The sequence below is a fragment of the Palaemon carinicauda genome, chromosome 3, assembly GCF_036898095.1.
Source record: "Palaemon carinicauda isolate YSFRI2023 chromosome 3, ASM3689809v2, whole genome shotgun sequence".
Taxonomy (NCBI): Eukaryota; Metazoa; Arthropoda; class Malacostraca; order Decapoda; family Palaemonidae; genus Palaemon; species Palaemon carinicauda.
The window spans coordinates 179,542,794-179,561,884 of record NC_090727.1 but is presented as its reverse complement, the minus strand read 5'-3'; the positions used below and the strand labels follow the sequence as shown (position 1 = coordinate 179,561,884).

General features: G+C 46.5%; 1 pseudogene; it reads left to right on the top strand.

The window, feature by feature from the left end:
- The window catches only part of LOC137635584 (probable chitinase 10), a 175,439-nt pseudogene that overhangs the window by 104,098 nt on the left and 52,250 nt on the right, over positions 1-19,091 (top strand).

Below are 19,091 nucleotides of genomic sequence, written 5' to 3'. Positions count from 1 at the left end.
TTTGTGGAATACACACGAATGTGTTATTTGTGTGTGTTTGGGAGGGGATGTGTAATTAATGTTAATGATAGAAAATTTGATATGATCGGAGGTTATCTTTCAGTAAATGAGCACGGCATGTTAATAAAGTCTAGATTGTATGATAAATTTCTTTAGATTTGTTTATAGTTACAAAGAAAAATGATGTTTGATTTTGTGCGAGAATAAGGAATAGAGGTTTGTATTCAAGAAATGCAAAAATTATCCAATATGTTCCTATAGAAAGCAGTACAGTATATGGCAAAGAAATGAAATCAAAGTATTATTTGAGCTTTGTAAGGTAAATGAAACCAAAGCTTTTGATAAGCTTTTAAATTTCACTACCATAATTATCTCATCTTGGGTTTGAGTTTTTCTTGTTCATATTAGTATAAACTACTTGTTCATTACAGCAACCTATGTACCACTTTATACAAAATGCACCAATTATGTCTATCTTCTTGGATGTTTCTGGATTTCAATCAAACATCTCCTCTCATTTTAAGTAGCACTTTCCTGGTCTGTTTTCTTGTCTCACCTTTCGTACTTTCAAAGTCATTCATTGTTCTCAAATCCTGCCATCCTCAATTCTGTTAAAAAAACAGAAGTATTGATGTTCTTCTCTTCCTATGTAGGTAATCTTTCTGTCATTCTTACATTTCATAACTATGCAAGTGATTTGCCATAATCCATTGACCAGAATGGAAAACTATAATTCATTAATTTATGATATTCATACTATCTATACACCTACTCAAAATCTTATACATTTACAGAACAAATCAATAAAAGTCCTATTCTACAGTATTTATCTAATTTACATTATACTAAATTCAATACATGACTGCAACGGTCACTGTGACACTGCACACCAAAAATTACAATTATTATGCATCACAATAATGTGATCATCTTTATTACACTGGCCAATGTGATTCCAAATCAAGTGAATACAAATTTTGTTATGATCAATGCTTTTAAAGGAAGACTGTCAGATGTATCTTTTAAGCTCTTGAGTCTACCAATAAACCATATCCTTTGTTCCCATACTAACAAACCTTCCGTTATTTATGTGGATATCTTTCAGTGAAGCTGGAGGGTAGCCATTAGACTAAAAGTGTGAGGTGGCAACCCTGCCGAACCGATTGAGCGGGTCAGTGGGGGCTGGCTGGGTGGTACCCTGTCACCTCTGTATATACTCTCACAGCTGTGAGGTACTTCACTTTTTCCTTGGGCTCGGTAGAGATCGGACCTCTCCTCTCTCTCTCTAGGTAGCCATTGGACTTTTTTATTGTTCTTTTTCTTTTCAGGTGTGATTACTCTCTCTTCCGATCGCCTCCATGCGAAAGAGTCCTAGGCGCAAGGGTGTTGCATACGGTACCTCCATGTCATCGTTTGAGCCCGACCTGCACTCTCTGTGTCCATTGTGTCGATGCCATCATTGTGAGCAGGGTTCACCCTGTGAAGTGTGTTGGGATTGGCCTGCCTCCCAAAGGGAGGAATTCAGTCGGCGCAGGAAGAAGAAGGCTAAGCACGATCTCTCTTCCTTAGGGGCGAAAAGAGTGCGTTCTTATTCTCGGACCCCCAAATCTCTTCCTAAAGCTGCTTCTCGCTCTCCCTCTTTCGAGGGACGATCGAGTACTATCGCAGACAGAGTAACTCCTTGGCCTTCCCGGGATACAGAGGATAGTTGCTTCCCCCAAAGCAGCAACTTAACCTCCAGCTGCCAGGGAGTCATGTTCTATTGCAGATGTACTACAGGTGTGGCTGTCCTTAGGGGTTCCTGCAACCCCTACGAAAGATGAGCTTGTTCGTTTTCTTCAGCTTAGTGCCAGGAGGTATCCTTCTCCAGAGCCTGGAACATCTCCTGCTTTGGATTTTTGCGAGGTTCCCTTTTCGCCCTTTCCTGGCCCATTCACAGGTGGACAAGGTGATAGAGCGCGTTCTTCCCAATGGCATCCTGTTGACGATGATTCCAAGTGACGATCTGAAGGTCATCTGGATCAATGATCATTGTGATCCGAGCGTTCTTCTTCTTGAAGGAGCTCTTGCTCTAGAGCTTTGCGCTCATGAGACATTCACTTTCAACGCTCTTCCCAGAGGCGTTCCTATTCACGAGGAGACGTCTCACAATCGTGCCATGCATGATCACGAGCATCCCAGTTTCGACCTAGGTCCAAACGTTCGTGTCCTAGATCCAGGTGATAACGCTCGCGTTTATGAGAATGACGCTCCCATTCAAGAGGGCGTCGTTCACGCTCATAAGGGCGCCGTTCACGAGAGCGATGCTCACGCTCTCAATGCCAACATTCGTGATCGCGAGCTAGCCACACACGACGTTCTCGCCGTTCTCGATCGAGAGAGAGCTAAATGCTCCTGATCACAAACAGTTTGTTCACGATCGAGTACAGTGCATTCACGATGAAGGTCCAGAAATTCCTCGTATAGAGGCAGAGTTAAGCGTTCATGCAGTCCATCAGCGCATCGCTCCTCAGTCCGCCAATCTTCCAAACTACCCTGGACCGACCCTGATCTTGAAACTAACTGTCCCTTAGACAAGTGTCCTGCTCGCATCCTATGGTGACACATTCACCAACGTTCAAGGTTGCCCCCTACTCAGAGGCCCATGCTGCCGACATCGTCCGGCGTAAAGGTCCCTTCACAGCAGCAAGAAGACTCCAGGCTTCTACCAACTGGTTCAGCTCCTATTGCTCCTGTTGGGAGCACGTCTGCTCTCGAATTACGCGAGTTTACGCATAAATCGCTGATTTCCGCGAGCAATTCGTGAGCAGAGGATTCAGAATCATGAGCAAATGCGCTGCCAACCCCTCCATCTCAGCCTCCCTCTTCTACCACCTCTAGCGGATGGCCTATACTCTTCCCAGAAGGGTTCAAGGAGCCTCCGAACAAGTTTGTTAATGTTTCCATTAGCCCGAACCCTCCTCCTCATCCATCAGAGGAGTGCTTTCAGCTGCCTGTGCGGATCTCCCCTACATCAGAAAGACCTCCCTCTAGGACTCTCTCTAGATTTTCTCCCCCTAGAATTCCAAGGGAACCCAAGGACTTGCCTAAGGATGCTGAACTTCCTGCATGGGTTAGCACCTTTCTCACCACCCTGCAACAGTCCTTGAGTGTGGCTCCCCAGCCACCACAGTCGTCATTTACTCCTGTTGGAGCTACTCCTAGGATCCCATTGGAATCTTCTTGGAGCTCGTCTCATAGGAGTGTCAACCCTAGAAGGAGGCCATTGTCGGACAGGACACATGGATCTTCTCCACCCCAATCCTGTGCCATAGTGTCTCCATTTTCTGAAACTTATATGTCCGACCCTCCCCGTACTCTAGTAAAGGTGAAGAAGGTCAGAACTAAGAAGATGAGGAGGAGGATGAGAGGTGGTACTTTACCTCATGCTGAGATCCTCCACCCTAGACGAAGTAGGGACTTGGGCTCTCCCAGGAGATCTTCCTCCATACCTACATATCCTAAAGAGATTGAAATAATGCCACCGGACCAGAGTCCAGTTTTTTTGCCTCCCCCAGTTGAGGATTCGGGGCATGGTGTCCCCAAACCCTCGCAGGCTGCTCCTTCCAACACCCAAGAGCCTCCTCCACATATTCAGTTGACGAAACTGACCCACCCCAAGCTCCTAGAGGTAGATGATCTCTATAATTCAGATCCTGATAATCTTCCCAAAGTTGCAAGTTTGAGCTTTCACTCTGAGCAAGAGAGACGTGAATCAGAACACACCTTTTGGTCCTCTCTTGTATGAGGGCCATCAATGGGTTTCCAACTCTTGGGATTCTAGCTCGGGAGACTAAGGAGATGGTCTTGAACCAGATCTTTGAGACCCAGAAGCCCCCTAGGACCAGTGAAGCCTTGCCCTGGTCTAAAGGCCTGATGGCCACCAAGAGGAAGCCTATTGCTCAAATAGCCGAAACTTCCAGTTTCATGATAGCAGGTTTGTCCTCTCAATCTCTGCCACTTCCTTTTGTTTTACAAAGAAGTATTATGAGATCGAAGGGGAACCTCATTCCACCATATCCCTCGACCCTTCGATTAAAACCCTCTCCTCTTTGAGGGCCTCCCTCTCAACATTTGAGCTTCTCAACATGGAGAGATGCGCGAAGTATGCCATGCAGGCTGCTTCCTGGCTTGATCTATGGTTGGGATCCTTGGGCTTCATGGTGCATTCCCAAGGTCTGTCGAAGGAGTCATCAAGAAAGTCTTTGGAGTCTTTCCTGATGTCAGGCACCTGTACTCTTGAGTTCTTGTCGCACCACATCGTCAACTTTTTGGCGAATTCGATACTCAAGAGAAGGGACACTGTAATTGGGAAATTTCATAAGCAAGTGCCGAAGGTGTAAGTCTCCCGTTTGAGGAATTCCACCCTCGAGGGTTCTTCTCTATTCGCTCCAGATGAGATTGAGAGGGCTGCTGATCAAAGGAAGAAATCGTCCAACGATTCTCTCCTCCATAGGGCCATGACATCTAGGTCCTATGGAAGGCCGTTCCAGTCTTCACGCAGTCAACACGCTGCCCTTTCTCATCCCTCAACTTCCAAATATTCGGGACATCCTAGGGTGTCTAAGCGGCCCTTTCAGTCCAAGGGACAGAAAGGGAATAAGTCCTTCAGAGGCAAGAAGGGAGCAAAGGACAGTGGCTGAGGTCATGGCCACTCCCACTGGGAATGGCATCCCTCTTCACCCTTAATCTGTGGGAGGATGACTGCAGGACCTCTGGCAGAGGTTGCAACATCACAAGGCCGATCCATGGATGATCGAGGTGATCTCCTCTGACTCGGGATCCAGTCCATCTAAGCTTGTATGCAAAGGGATCCACAAAGAAGCTTGCCCTCAGGGCAGAAGGGCGCTCTCCAAGAGGCTGTGGACGTGTCTCCAGGCTTTTACAGTTAAATTTTTTGTGGTGGAAAGGACGACTGGAGGCTGGAGACCAGTTATCAATCTCTCCCCTCTGAACAAGTTTGTTCAACAGACTAAGTTCAGAATGGGAACTGCAGAAACAGTCATTCAGGCAGTTTGATCAAAGGACTTCATGTGCACTCTGGATCTCAAAGACGAATACTTTCTGATCTCACAACACCACGGTAGTGGCATACATAACAAACAAGGCGTTACCTTTTCTTGGCCTCTATGCCATCTTGCAGTAAAGATCCTCAGATGGACAGAAGAACATTAGGTGTCCATATCGGCTTGCTTCATTCCGGGTAAGATGAATGTGCTCACGGACAATCTGAGCAAAGCAACTCAGATATTAGCCTCCAAATGGTCTTTGAATCCTCTAATAGCCAACAAAGTCCTGACTTTGTGGGGTTCCCTGACTGTTGATCTGTTTGCAACATCTCTAAACAGCAAGCTTCCACAATACTGTTCTCCAGTCCCGGACCCTCAGGCTCTATGGCAGGATGCATTTCAACATCGATGGGTCAACATTGATGTATATGCCTTTCCCCCGTTCTGTCTGATGAGGAAATTTCTCAGCAAGACCAGAGCATCCAAAAATCTAATGATGACCCTTGTAGCTCCGCTATGGCATCATGCAAAGTGGTTCCCAGACCTTATTCATCTTCTAGTAGATCCTCCAAGAGAACTCCCTCCACAACCAGATCTACTCAACCACACGCAAACATCTTCTACAGAACCGTGCAGTCCCTTCGACTTCACGTCTGGAAACTAACCAGCGCCCCCTCTGACAGAAGGGCTTTTCACGAAAAGTTGCAGAGAAAATATCCAAACTCTTGCATGAGTCCCCTGCATCTGTGTAGCAGGCAAAATGGAAAAATTCTGTGGTTTTTGTTGTGAAAGAGTATCTTTCCTCTCGATGCCTCTATTCCAAAAATAGCTTAGTTTCTTGTTTACCTTTGGTAGGAAAACCTCCTTTCAGTGTTAGTGGTGAAAGGCTATTGCTCAGCCTTGAGTCTCACCTTTAAGCTGAAAGTAGATTTCTCCTCTTGGTTGGAGCTTTCTCTACTCATATGGAGTTATGAAATCACTTGTTCTCTGTCAGAGATCAGGCCTGATACTTAGAATGTGGCTCGTGTCTTGAGGTCCTTAAAAGGTCCTCCTTACAAACCATTACGCCATGCAGCTGACCAAACGGCATTCCTGGTCGCTTTAGCTTCGGCAGAGTCAGTGAACTTCATGACCTCACATATGACATTGCCCATTCAAGGGGATGGGGGGAAGTAACACTCAACTTCGTCTCTGAGTTCATTGCTAAGACTCAAGATTGGGGGGTTCTGGCCCCTAGATTCAGACTCTTCCATATTGTGAGCCTCCGTTTTGTAACCAATAACCCAGATCAATTGTTACTGTGTCCAGTGAGGAGTTTGAGGTATTATCTTAAATGCACTGCAGCAACACGGCTGGTCTAAAATCTTAGTTTCTTAGTTCTGGCAGAATAAAAAGGAGGATCACTAAGAATAACGTGTCATCATGGATTCGCCAGGGTATTGAAAGAGCCTTGGCCCCTGATCCTCCTCTGGCTCGACGTGGTGGGTGTTAGGAGAAGACAAACTTCATTCACAGCCCATTATTTGAAAGTCGTGACCTGCAGGAGACTCGATACCTTTAAAATCAGTTCTGTGGTGGCTGCTCAACAAGTGGTTTAAGAATACCTCGGGCTTCTTGTTGGACAAGTAGCAGTTGGTTGAAGGCATTACTTACTGGGATGAATGAGAGATTGTCTGGGTTTCATTTCTTCATCTTCCTCTCCCTTGGGGTACAGCACCATGGATCTCTCTGCAAGCTGGCTTCATCCTCTGCAGGTAATTATCACTTCCTTTGTGTAGCCTAGTATGAGTTATAAATATACAGTATATACTCTCCACGTCCACATTGTTTCTCGCAAGGGAAACAATGGAGAACGTTTGTACTTATTCCTATATATATTCTGAATGTTCTTATAGATGCACAGGCGGCTATTTTACAAACTTTGTATTTTTATCGAGGTGTCAAAGTTTTCCCTAGACCACAGTCATATACTGTGCTAGGTAAAACCAGGTAAATGTCCATGCCAGATTATAGGACTTCTACCCCCCTAAGAGTGAGTTATCCACATAAATAATGGAATCTTTGTTAGTATGGGAACAAATGATAAATTCGGAGATAATTTGTATTTGGCCTAACGCAAGATGCAAACCTTCTGGTCTTTAATATAGCATTGTTATTTCAGCGGATCTGAGAACTAGCCGGAACTGAAGTTAAACAGGGTTTAACTACCTACCGTTAGTTAGCGGGGTTGTGTTTACCCACTTCTTTCACTAGCACTGGTGACTAAATGTCATTTTTTATTTCAGCTCTGTAGATTGCAGACCTGTCTCACTTCCATTAACCTAAAGTGGCTGGAACTGATTTTTTAAAATTTTTCTTTTTCAGGTGTCATGTCCGTGAGGTTTGACCATGCTACTTTGTCCAGGCCGTGAAGGTTGCAATTACGGCACCTTCATGTCCTCGGAGGAGACGTATCCTCACAGTTTTCACCCTTCGTGCCGAGGTTACTCGTGTTCGAAGGAGTCTCATTGTAGCGTGTGTCGGCAGTGGTCGCTCTCCCAGTGGGTGAGGTTTGGTAGGCGGAAGAAGAAGTCTAAAAGGGATTCTTCCCCTTCGAGGGGGAAGAAGACCCGACTTCTTTCTCCTCCGACTCGATCTCCCCATCCTGACTCCACCCGACTGGCTTCCTCTGGGGAACGGTGCAGTACGAGTGGCGCCATGGTAACGCTGGGACAACCTTGTTCGGGGTCTCCTCCCATTGTCTCCCCTAGAGAGGCAGTGAAGGAGCTGTCCGTGACGGAGTCACTTCCAGGCAATGCAGTTCATGTACTGTGGTCCTGCTTGGGTCTGACGGAATGAGAAGCTACCTGGGGTCCTGCATTTGGGTGTGTGTGCGGACTCAAGCGCTGAGTCTTCTTCTTATGCTCTCCCCGACGTTCCACCTGCTTTTGCGGGAGGACTAGAGCAGTTGAGGACAAGCACTCCTCGGAGTGACTTGTCCAGAGACCCTCAGGTCTCAGAATCAAGCTCTGGCCTTGTTCCAGAGGTTGTTCAGGGAGTTGATCCTATTTCCAGGCTTGCCCGATAGGAGAAGAAACAACTTGGACAACCAAAAGGTTTGCCGTCCAGTGTTGTGCTGTCTGACCTTCCGAGGAAAGACGAAGCGACACAACCTTCTGAGTGGCAGCTCCTTCGTTCGCCAGGTGATGAGACATCAGAAGGAGGAATCGATCGACCTTCTCGTATGCGAGAGGAGAAATCTTCTCCGACCCTCTCTTCTGAGCGGCAGCTCCCTCATCCGCGAGGCAATCTGCCATCAGGAGAGAGAGGGCAGGATCGTTCCTTACGCTTACAATAGGAAAGATCGTCGCTTGAGTGGACTCCTCCATGAGGATACCACTGAAAGGTATTGGATTCGTCCATACCACACTCAAGTCCATCGGAGCACAGCTTTTTGGAGCTGGATGACGAAGGAGGGAGGAGGTTTACATCTGCACCCCTCACTTCGTCATCGTGCCTGCAGGGCACAGCAAAACACCCAGCATTTCATGAGACCATCTTCTTACGAGATCGGTCAGACAGGTAACTATACGGAGATCTTACCAGTCTCGCTGGAGCGTAGGCGCTCAGCCCCCTGTCCCTCCTCACCTCTTAGGGTAAGAAAAGTACTACGCCTTTCTCCTTTGGGAGAACAGGTGAGCCAAAGATCTCCGATTCTTGACGCTCTCTGTCAGGATCTTGTACCTTCGCCAAAGGCGGAGAAGCTTCATGGGTCATCACGGGCCTTTCCTTCTAGCAGGAAGGATAGGAGAGCTTATCCGCTGGAAGCAAAGAAACCAGATTCTCGTTAAGTGAATGAGGTTCCTACGCACTCAAGCGATCGCTATTTTAGGATTGAGGAGAGGGTGGAGGTGGCAGAGCATCTTGGCTGGCCTCGCCCACCAACCTCTTGTCAAGATTGTTCACCTTGCGGTTGTTCACCCCATGAGCGCTCACCTAGGGGAGGGTTGAGGCGTTCTCCCCATCCCTCTCCCCCATCTCGGACGGTGCGATCGGAACTATCTAATCACAGGGAGACTAATTCATGAGGTGCCTTGTTAGCCAAGGATGGACCTTGGTTTCAAGACATGATGAAAGAGATTAAACAAGAAATGGGAATCTCCAATGATCCCCCAGCTGTAGCGGCAAATGTTCCTGTTATTCCCCTGAATTCTCCCAAGGGATATAGCGCTCTTTCTGACCCTAGGAGGGCTAGTCTAGGTAGAGCGCCACAACCACCTCCACCTCCTTCCAGAGTGTCAAGGTATGAGGATTACCTTAAGACTAAGGATCCTAAGAGCATGGATCCAACCTGGGAGAGGATGGCAGCGACTCAGGTGACAGCCGCGAGGTCGGTTAGGAAAAGAGAGTTGGCTTCTCCACGAAAGTCAGAATCTTGTAACCTTCACCCGCTCTCTTGCTCGGAGAACTGGAAGCCAGTTAGGATCAACGACCGAGAATATCCTTCATCTCAACTGAAGGATACCCCTCTCTGAGTTTGTTCCGAAGATGCTAAACCAACGGAATCAACAAGGGGAGAGGAATCCTCTATTTTGGATCAATTTGACTACTCTAAGTTACTTCCTACTCCTCCCGTGATGCAAAGGAAGTAATATATGGTAGTGGGAGACGATCTTTCCTCCCTTAACGCTGGATCCAGTGATTGTATCGTTGACCCAGACACCTTTGGAGAAACTGACAACTCTCCCTGTTCAATTTTCTACTGCAGGTGCTGCTAACATGAAGGGAGTTGCAAAGTGTGCTCTGCAATCAACTTCATGGCTAGATTATTGGTTAGTCATGATTGGGTATCTCATCAAGAACAAGGATTTCTCTACCCCTAAGAGGATGGAGACGCTGTTTTCTTTCCTTCTCTCGGGTGCGAGAACACTCAAATTCTTGACGGAAAATGTGGTGAACCAATGGGTCAACTGGATCTCGAGGCGACGCGATGGAGTTGTCTCGAGATCCCAGAGGCAGATCCTGAAGAGAGAGGCAATGGGCCTGCACACCGTTCCAATGGACGGACTCGCCTTGTTTGACCTGGAAGCCATTGAAATCGTAGCGGATCGATGGAGGAGGGTGAGCTAAGACACTCTCCTCCATTGGGTTGTCTCCTCTCCTTCCTTCCAGCACGCTCCTCCAAGGAAGAGACAACAGTCTCCCTAACCTCAGACTAGCCAGGAGCAGAATACCCCAAAGAAGAAAGACCTAAAGCCATCCTTTTGTTCCAGTGGATGCAAAGGTAAAGGCAAGAAATCCCGGCGAGGACATCCACGCTAGGTAGGGCAATCCCCCGACCAGTTCACCGGTTGTGGGATGTCTTATGAGCAGATGGCAGAGGGGAATGAATTACGGAGCTAACCCTTGGTCGACTTCCATATTAAGACTCTTCCCCTCCACTGACTCAAAGTCCAACTGTGACGAGGTCCTATGCCAGGGGATCGGCAAATGACCAGGCCCTACAGGCCGAAGTCAGGACCATGCGAGAGAAGGGCTGTGTCCAGGAGGTCCCGGGAGGGTCCCCAGGCTTTTACAGTCTCTCATTTCTTGTAAAAAAGGCGTCTGGGGGCTGAAGACCCATAATAGACTTAGCCCTAAACGAGTTTATCTTTCAAACTCCATTCAAAATGGAAACAGCACAAATGGTTAGACAGGCTGTCAGACCAAACGACTTCATGATCTTGTTAGACCTGAAAGATGCATACTTCCAAATCCCAATTCATCCATCCTCAAGGAAGTACCTGCACTTTACTATGGACGATCAGACATACCAATTCAAAGTGCTGTTCACAGCACCCCAGGTGTTCACAAGAGTCTTCGCTCTAGTATCCACATAGGCACACAATAATGGCCTCCATGTTCTTTGATATCTAGACAATTGCCTAGTTCTAGCAGACTCGAAGGAGACCCTTCTCCTCCATGGAGAAAAACTTCTGGCCTTCTGTCAGGATCTGGGGATCCTGATAAATCGCAAGAAGTCTCATCTGCAACCGGTCCAAGATATGGTATGACTAGGGAGGAGAATCGAAATCACACTAGGCAAAGTCTTCCCGTCCGAGGACAGAGCAAAGAGACTGAAACAGGTAGCCCAGGACTTCCTCGTGAAAGAAGAACTGCCAGCACAGAATCTGTTAGGGCACCTGACTTCTCTCGAGAAGTTGGTACCTTACAGCCATCTACGCATTCGTTCACTTCAGTTGCAGATGAAGACCTTTTGGTCTCAGCACACAGACCTACCAGACACACTAGTGCCAATGAAAATTGGGCAAAAGAGGGACCTGAGGTAGTGGGTATTAGACACCAACCTGCTCAAGGGAATAGATCTTCTCTCTCCTCCTCCGGATTTGATGCTCTTCACGGATGCATCAAAAGAAGGGTGGGGGCCTCATCTGTTACACCTGACGGCATCTGGGCCTGGAAATGAAATCCTCTTTTCTGGCCCTGAAGCATTTCTATCAGCTCCTTTCAGGACACCACTCAGGGCTGATGACCGACAACACTACATTGGTAGCCTACATAAACAAACAAGGAGTTACCGTTTCACAGTCCATATGCCAACTGGCATAGGGGCAGAAGACCGAATGGTCTTTAAATCAACAGATAGCCAACAAAGCTTTGAATTTGTGGCGTTTGTAGACAATAGACCTTTTTGAGATGTCTCTCAAACAGAAACTTCCGGTGTACTGCTCCCCCTTACCGGACCCACGTGCGTTCTGGCAGGACGCCTTCCAACATCTGTGGGATAACATGGACGTCTATGTGCTCTCCCCTTTCTGCCTAGTAAGGAGGCTTCTGAACAAAAACATGGCATCCCAAGACCTGATGATGACCCGAATAACTCTGCTATGGCAGCATGCAGAGTGGTTTCCAGACCTTCTACATCAGCTCACGGAGACACCGAGGGAACTGCCACTACTTCCCGATCTACTCAAACAACCAAACGAGAAGATTTTTCACTGAACAGTGACATTGCTGCGTCTTCATGCCAGGAGGTTATCCAGCAACTCCTCGCAAGGAAAGGCTTTTCAACACCAGTTGCTATACATGTCGGGTTACCTCCGGGACTCATCGACTGCAGTGTACCAGTGTTTTTACTGTATCTCAGGGAGGAAAAACTCTATTCAGTTGCAGCAGTGAAAGGCTTTCGCTCAGCCTTAAGCCTAGTCTTTGAACTGAACGGAGTGAACATTTCCTACTTGAAGGAATTGTCCCTCCTATGTCAAAACATTGAGCAATCTTGCCCTCAGTCAGAAGTCAAGCCACCTCCATGGAACGTTGTCAAAGTCCTGCATTCCCTGAAAGGAGCTCCTTACGATCTGCTAAGACAAGTCTCTGACAAGGACTTGACTGTGAAGACAGCTTTCTGGAGTTTGTAGCTAAGACTTAAAATCCAGCAGTAGCTCATCCTAGGTTCATCTCCTTCCAGATTGAGAGTCTTTGGTCTGTAACAGATAATCCTGAGCAACTGTTACTCTGCCCTGTGAGAGCCCTGAGGTTGCATCTTAAGAGAATGAGAGGAGCCAGACCTCAGATCAATAGGCTGTTCCTGAGCACAGACAGAATCAAGAGGAGAGTCACAAAGAACTCAATCTCCTCTTGGATCAGGCAGGTGATTAAAAGGGCTATTGCTCGGGATGTCACTCAACTAAATAGATGCCCCCCGTGCACACGATATCAGAAGGGTCAGCACATCTCTGGCATTCAAGAGAAACCTCTCAATACAGCAGGTGTTGCTCGCAGGCAGGTGGAAATGCCAAACTATGTTCACGGCCCACTACCTGCAGGAAGTAACCCACAGGAGCTTAAACACTTTCATAATTGGTCCGTGGTGGGAGCTCAACGTGATCTAACACCTCAGCTCCCTTAGGGGACAAGTAGCAGAAGATCGAGGGTAGAGGTTACCTGCGGGGTAAGTTTAGGATGAATATGAGAGTGACTGGCTACTTCCTACTTTCATCCTCCCTTCTCTTAGGGCTCAGCATCTGAGGGACTCTGCACTACTGATCTGGATTTTCTGCGGGCGAGTATCCCGATTTGTTTGTTGCCCACCTACTCATTTATGGGGTTTACAATCCCGACCTCATAACAGAGGAGAGGCGGTTGGTATAGGATTTTGAAATGATCCTAGTAATCTTTCAACTTCATGCACTAATAAATCTTTTTTCCCTTCCAGCATTTAATTGCTAAGGCCATCATCCAAAGAGGATAACATGGTGCGAGGATCCCTCAAGAATCATACAGAACTAGAGGCCATCCCAGAAGAGTCTCCAGCCAGTTGGACAGGTCTTCCACCCACCTAAAGGTGAGTCTGCTAGATTAAAGACCGGAAGGTCTGGACAAATGACAAATTTGGGAGTAATTTGTCTTTTGCCTACTATACAAACCTGCATATATTGTATGAACAAACATAAGTATCCACCAGATATACAAATGGTCTCACAGTTTGTATATATTATCGGAACAATATCAGTGTCAACTATATCCATTGTTTGTAAGCATACAATGATATGAGGTTTACTTAAATAAATAAGTAAGAGAACTCTGGCATATTTAATGTGCAAATTGCAAGGCGAGAAAGGACGCAATTACATTCTAATAGACATTTATTTCGAATAAATGACTAAATGAAATAATGAGTGAAACGAATGTAACATATTAAAGAATTATACGTGCAACGTATACAGAAAATATCTTTCCCTCCATGAAAGGGAAGAAATGGTGAGTGCCACTCTAAAACTGAAAAATTTTGATAAATTTTTCCAAAATAAATTCTGTAAATGTTGTATACTATCAACACTGTGTACTACGTACACACGGCACAAGTGTTGTCTGTATAATTCCACACCTGAGGTTTTGAACAGACTTAGTGTCACCATGGTGACACTCACTCAAAAGGTATCACACTGGAAGTGTCAACACCTTTTCACCTTAATTGATAGTCCCAATCAATTAACTGTTCATCGCAACAATAGACGACAGGTTTTAATACACTACCTGCCGCCACCACATAATGCTTCAGTTCATGGATTTGCTTAGCGTAGTGTTTGTAGAACACTCTGGATGATTTCCATCCAGAATATGAGTGAAGACACTCAAAGTCCATATATTGAAAAAAGTTCAGTGATGAAGCAATTTTCCTCGGATCATGACCTGCGGGTGTACTGTCAGGATCTGCTCTGCGAATGAAGTAGGTGAGTTTTACCCTCAGTTGTTTTAGGGATAAGTTTGATCCTGAGGTTTCTCTTTTGAAGAGTTGTCCTCCCCTGAAGTCTGAAGTTCTACGAAGATAGACCTTTAGACACTCTACTGGATATAGAGAGACATCTTCCTTCAAAGGGCAGATTCTCCAGGGACCCCATCTTTTAGTGGGTAGCTCGTTCTTGGCGGGAAAGGTTGGATCAGGAAAGAGATTCAGTTCTCCCACTTCTGTGAACTGAATGTGGCTCTCATTTCCTGATAGGGCTACTATTTCAATAACTCTAGCCCCTGAGGCTATAGCGAACAGGAAAATAACCTTCTGGGTTAGATCCTTGAGAGAACAATATTCATTGTTCACAGATGAGGCATAATGTAGGACCTTGTCCAAAGACCATGAGATGGGCTTCGGAGGGGCTGCAGGCCTAAGCCTAGTGCATGCCTTCGGGATCTTATTAAAGATTTCTTTCGTCAGATCCTCTTGAAAGGTATATAGAAGAGGTCTAGTCAAGGCTGACTTACACGTAGTTGTCGTGTTAGCTTCCAGACCTTGATTATGAAGGTGGATAAAGGACAGACAGAAGTTAATTGAAATTTCTTTCGGTCCTTTTGCTTTAACAAAAGCAATTCACTTTTTCCAAGACGTTTCATATTGTCTTCTAGTTGACTTAGACTTGTATTCTTCCAGGAATTCTATATTGCCTTCTGAGATCCCAAATCTTTTCTTAACCGCTAGGGCGAGAAATTCAGGAAATGAAGGTTTTGGGCTCTCTGTGATGAATCGAAGACAATTAGCTTCTGAACCCTCTGAGATAGTGCTGGGTTCAGTACAAGGGCCAGCCTCAGCCTCAGTTCCCTCACTAGAGGGAATCAGTTGCTCTTGGGCTATTTGGGAGCCACTAGAGCTGCCGTTCCTTGGAAGGATCTCAACATGTTGAGGACCTTCAGCAGGAGATTGGATGGAAGGGACAGGAAATTCCAGGTCCATCCGTTCCAAACTAGGGACATGGCGTCTGTTATTTCCCATAGAGGGTCCTCGTATGGGGCTACATATCGAGGTAGTTTCTTGATGACGCTCGTCGCGAAGAGGTCGATCTGCAGTTCCGGGACTTGTTCCAAGATGGAAGAGAATGAGTCTGCGTCAGTAGACCATTCTGACTCTATCGGCTTGAGCCTGAGTAGAGCATCCGCTGTCACATTGCGGATCATTTGTAAGTGAACTGCTGATAATTGCCATCTCTTTAGGCAAGGGATGGCTAAAACCACATGGATTATATGGGACGATCTCGAGCCTTGTTGGTTCAGGCATCTCACTATCACTACGCTGTCCAAGATCAGCCTGATGAGGGCTGATCTGCGTGGTGAGAGTTTTCCCAACGTCAAAAGGACTGCCATGGCTTCCAAACTGTTGATGAGAAGGGCCTTGAACAGAGATGACCAAGTCCCTTGGACTTTCCTTTGATGGGAGTGAAATCCCCATTCTTCCGTCGAGGCATCCACGTGGATGTTCATCGATGGTAGAGGTGGTTGCAAGGGCACGGTCCTCATTAGGCTCTTGGCCTTCAACCATGGGTTGAGAAGTGATCAAAGTAAGGCCGATATCGATCATTTTAGATCTCTTCGAGCGTTTGATGCGTATCTTCTCCAGACTCCTAATGCATCTTTCAGCTGTGCTCTTAGCACTGGGTATGTCACTGCTGTGAACTGGAGAGTTCAGTACTCTTTCCTGTCAGCATCTTGAAATTCTGACGGAGTACAGTAGTCTCTTGACCGACCCTGCAATCTCCTTCTTCATCCCTAAGGGAAAGGAGAGACAGTGTGACCTCAGGTTCCAATGGTTTTCCAGCCATTGAAACCTTTGAGCTGGAAAGAGTCAAGACTTATGTGTAGAAGGATTAACATCCTGAACTTGCTGTTTCTTTTGAACTTATTGAGTGGCGAAAAGTCCAGAATGACTCTTGAGTTTTCTTGAGTCCTTCTTGGGAACACAAAACAGCCTTCCCTGGAATTCGATGGACTTTGCTTTCCTTATAACCTGTATGCTCTAGAGCTATAGGGTATACTCTTCTAATACCGGGTTGGAGTGTTGGAAGAGTTAAGGAAATGATGGTGGAGGCATGTCTAGTTTCCATCCCAGTCCAATCTTGATTAGGCCTTGGGCCCAAGGATCGAAAGTCCAATGATCCTATTGGAGCCTCCCTCCTACCAGAAGCTACTCTGCTTCGACTGATCAGAAGGTTTACCTCCTCGATCGTGTGCCTGGGGCACCGCGGTCATAGAAACTGTGGGATGTAGTTGAACAGACCGAGGAAAAAGTCTATACTTCTTCGTCTTCCTTTTAGGTTGGGGACCCACATGCGGGGAAGACCTCCTCATTGAAGAGAGGCCCCACTTCTAGAGAAGGTTCTTATTCTCCGTGATGGGTTTGTCAATTACCTCTTTCACTACCTCGTTTGGAAAGAGGTCTTTACCCCAGATGTTGGAAAGTATCAGGTTCCTGGGTTCATGTTTCACTGTTGCAGCAGCAAACACAAACTCCCTACAAGCTCTCCTAGCCTTCATAGAGGCATATAGGTCTTTTACTAAGGTGGCTATATGCATTTTGGCCAAGACCATGACCATGCCTGGGGTACTTTGATGGGCTGAGCACATCTCTATGCAGTTCTGTGGGGATAAGGAGGCCGCAAGTCTCTCCTCTGTCTCTTATTCCTTGCACAAAAGAAACTCAGAAAGTTTAAGGAGATTCTCGCTAAACTGTCGTCCAGCGATGTCCGCGTCTAGTTTTCCTACTGAAAAGGTTAAGTGGACTTACTTCCAATCCTTCTCCTGCATGGGCAAGGCTAGTGACAGAGGCTTGCACTCCTCAAGTACAGGACATGGTTTGCCTGCCTCCACTGCCTTGGCAACAGATTTAAATGCCTTCCACGTAAAGGGGAATGCTATTGAAGCAGGAGCAAGAAAGGTAGGGTGTCTCTTACTCAGTGCAAACACTTTTGACACCGAGTAACCCGCCTTTCTCAGGCTTCTTGACCAGATAGCCTGTGCCCTATCATGGTCGAGAACCATGACTTCCTTCGGTTCCGTTTCTTATTCTGATCTTGGTTCATGCTTCAGTTGAATGAAGCAATCAGGGAAAGCGTTAAACCTTGTCCAAAACTGGATTTCGTCTAAAGGAACACCTCCCAACTTCTCTGAGATGTAGAGTTTGCCGTCTAACATCGGCATAAGCTCCGTGTATCTCCAGGGATTGGTTTTGGAGCATGTCGGGAGGATTTGGTCTCTGGGTCGCTTGAATGACCCTCGGGAGGCAATGAGTGGAGCTTCACGGAGCTCTATCTTGAGTTTCGCTTCCTTCATTTCGCCTTGTTTGCGAAAGTTTTCCATTAGACCCATAAGATGGGCCAGTAACTGGTCTATTTTGTCTAATAGAGAGGTAGAAGGTGAAGACGTCGAGGTTAACGGCTCCAGGGCCGGCACAGACAGAAGCAATTCCGACACGACATCGTCACCTTCTTCCAGGGGTGTTTCCTGCCCTCCGTCCCGATGGCAATCTGGACGCAGGGAGGTGCGAATCAAGCCTAGGGCACCACTATTTCACTACTTGCTTTCGGGAACAGAAAGCTACGCATCCTATTGTTAGGTAGATATAGTCCCGGAGAGATCTTCTGGAACCCTCTAACCCATTTGCGTAGTTTCTTACATGCCGCATCCCTAGACTCCATTGACTTGGGATTATCAAAACCTTCGGACACTTATGTCTGACAGATATTACAAACTTGGGGGTCCCAATATTGCAGGGATTCGGTAATAATATTGCAGGGGGCATGAGACCTGCATGCATTATGACCGTAAAAGTACTTACTCTTAAGATTGCAGAAGACTGCATCACATTTCATCTGGGGTTCCTCCTGTAAAGAAAGGAAAGCAGAATGAGTATACAATTGTCTATTTCACCTGATAAGCAATATTTAATAGCCATCTTCTAATTATTATAGCTTAGAATAGTAAGCTAGAAAGGGATAGTGAGAGACACATACTTGTGTATCCCTTGCAAGCAATTGCTGTAACCTCCCCCCAGTATTAAATATAAAGAGTTTTCTTTATCAAGGCAACTCGAACGAAAAGGGTTCTAACCCCTAGGGATAGAAAAGGTGTACACTGCCACTGACCCTTCTAATTATTTAACACTTTGGGGTAAGGATAACTGATTTCCAATCAGAGTATTGAAGGAGTTCTATTCTTTCAATATAGGTTCAGTCTCAGCAGAAACCTGTACAAAGGTACCCAAGATATGTTAGAAATTAACTACTGTATATAATACTATAGTTTTCTGTTTGCAGTATATACTATATTGCAAAATACTGGCTACTGTATAATCATATACTGTACTTCAGCCAGTGTGCTGCTGGCATGGCTAGAAACTGGCGGCAGAAACCCGCCCCCAGTCACCATAGAGACTAGGGATACAGCGAGGGAGACCTTTCGCAAATGGGTAAGAGGGTTCCTGAAGAACTCTCTAGGACCATACTTACCCAATGACACCCTAAGGTGCCTATTGTTCCCCAAGGCTCTACCGAGTGCGGTGGTGCCTCAGGAACAGGTCTGGCCCCCCTTCATACAACTGAAGATCGACTCGGACATCAATAAGGCGCTAGAAGGCATGGACATCCACCAAGAGAGGATGTATGAAGTGTCCACTGACACTGAACAGGACCTACTGCAAGGCGGCCCTGAAGAAAACGTGGACCCTCCACAAGCGGAGGAAGAAGGGTCTGTATCAACGGTAACAGAGGACCCTCAGTTCGCCGTGACGGCATACCAACCTAT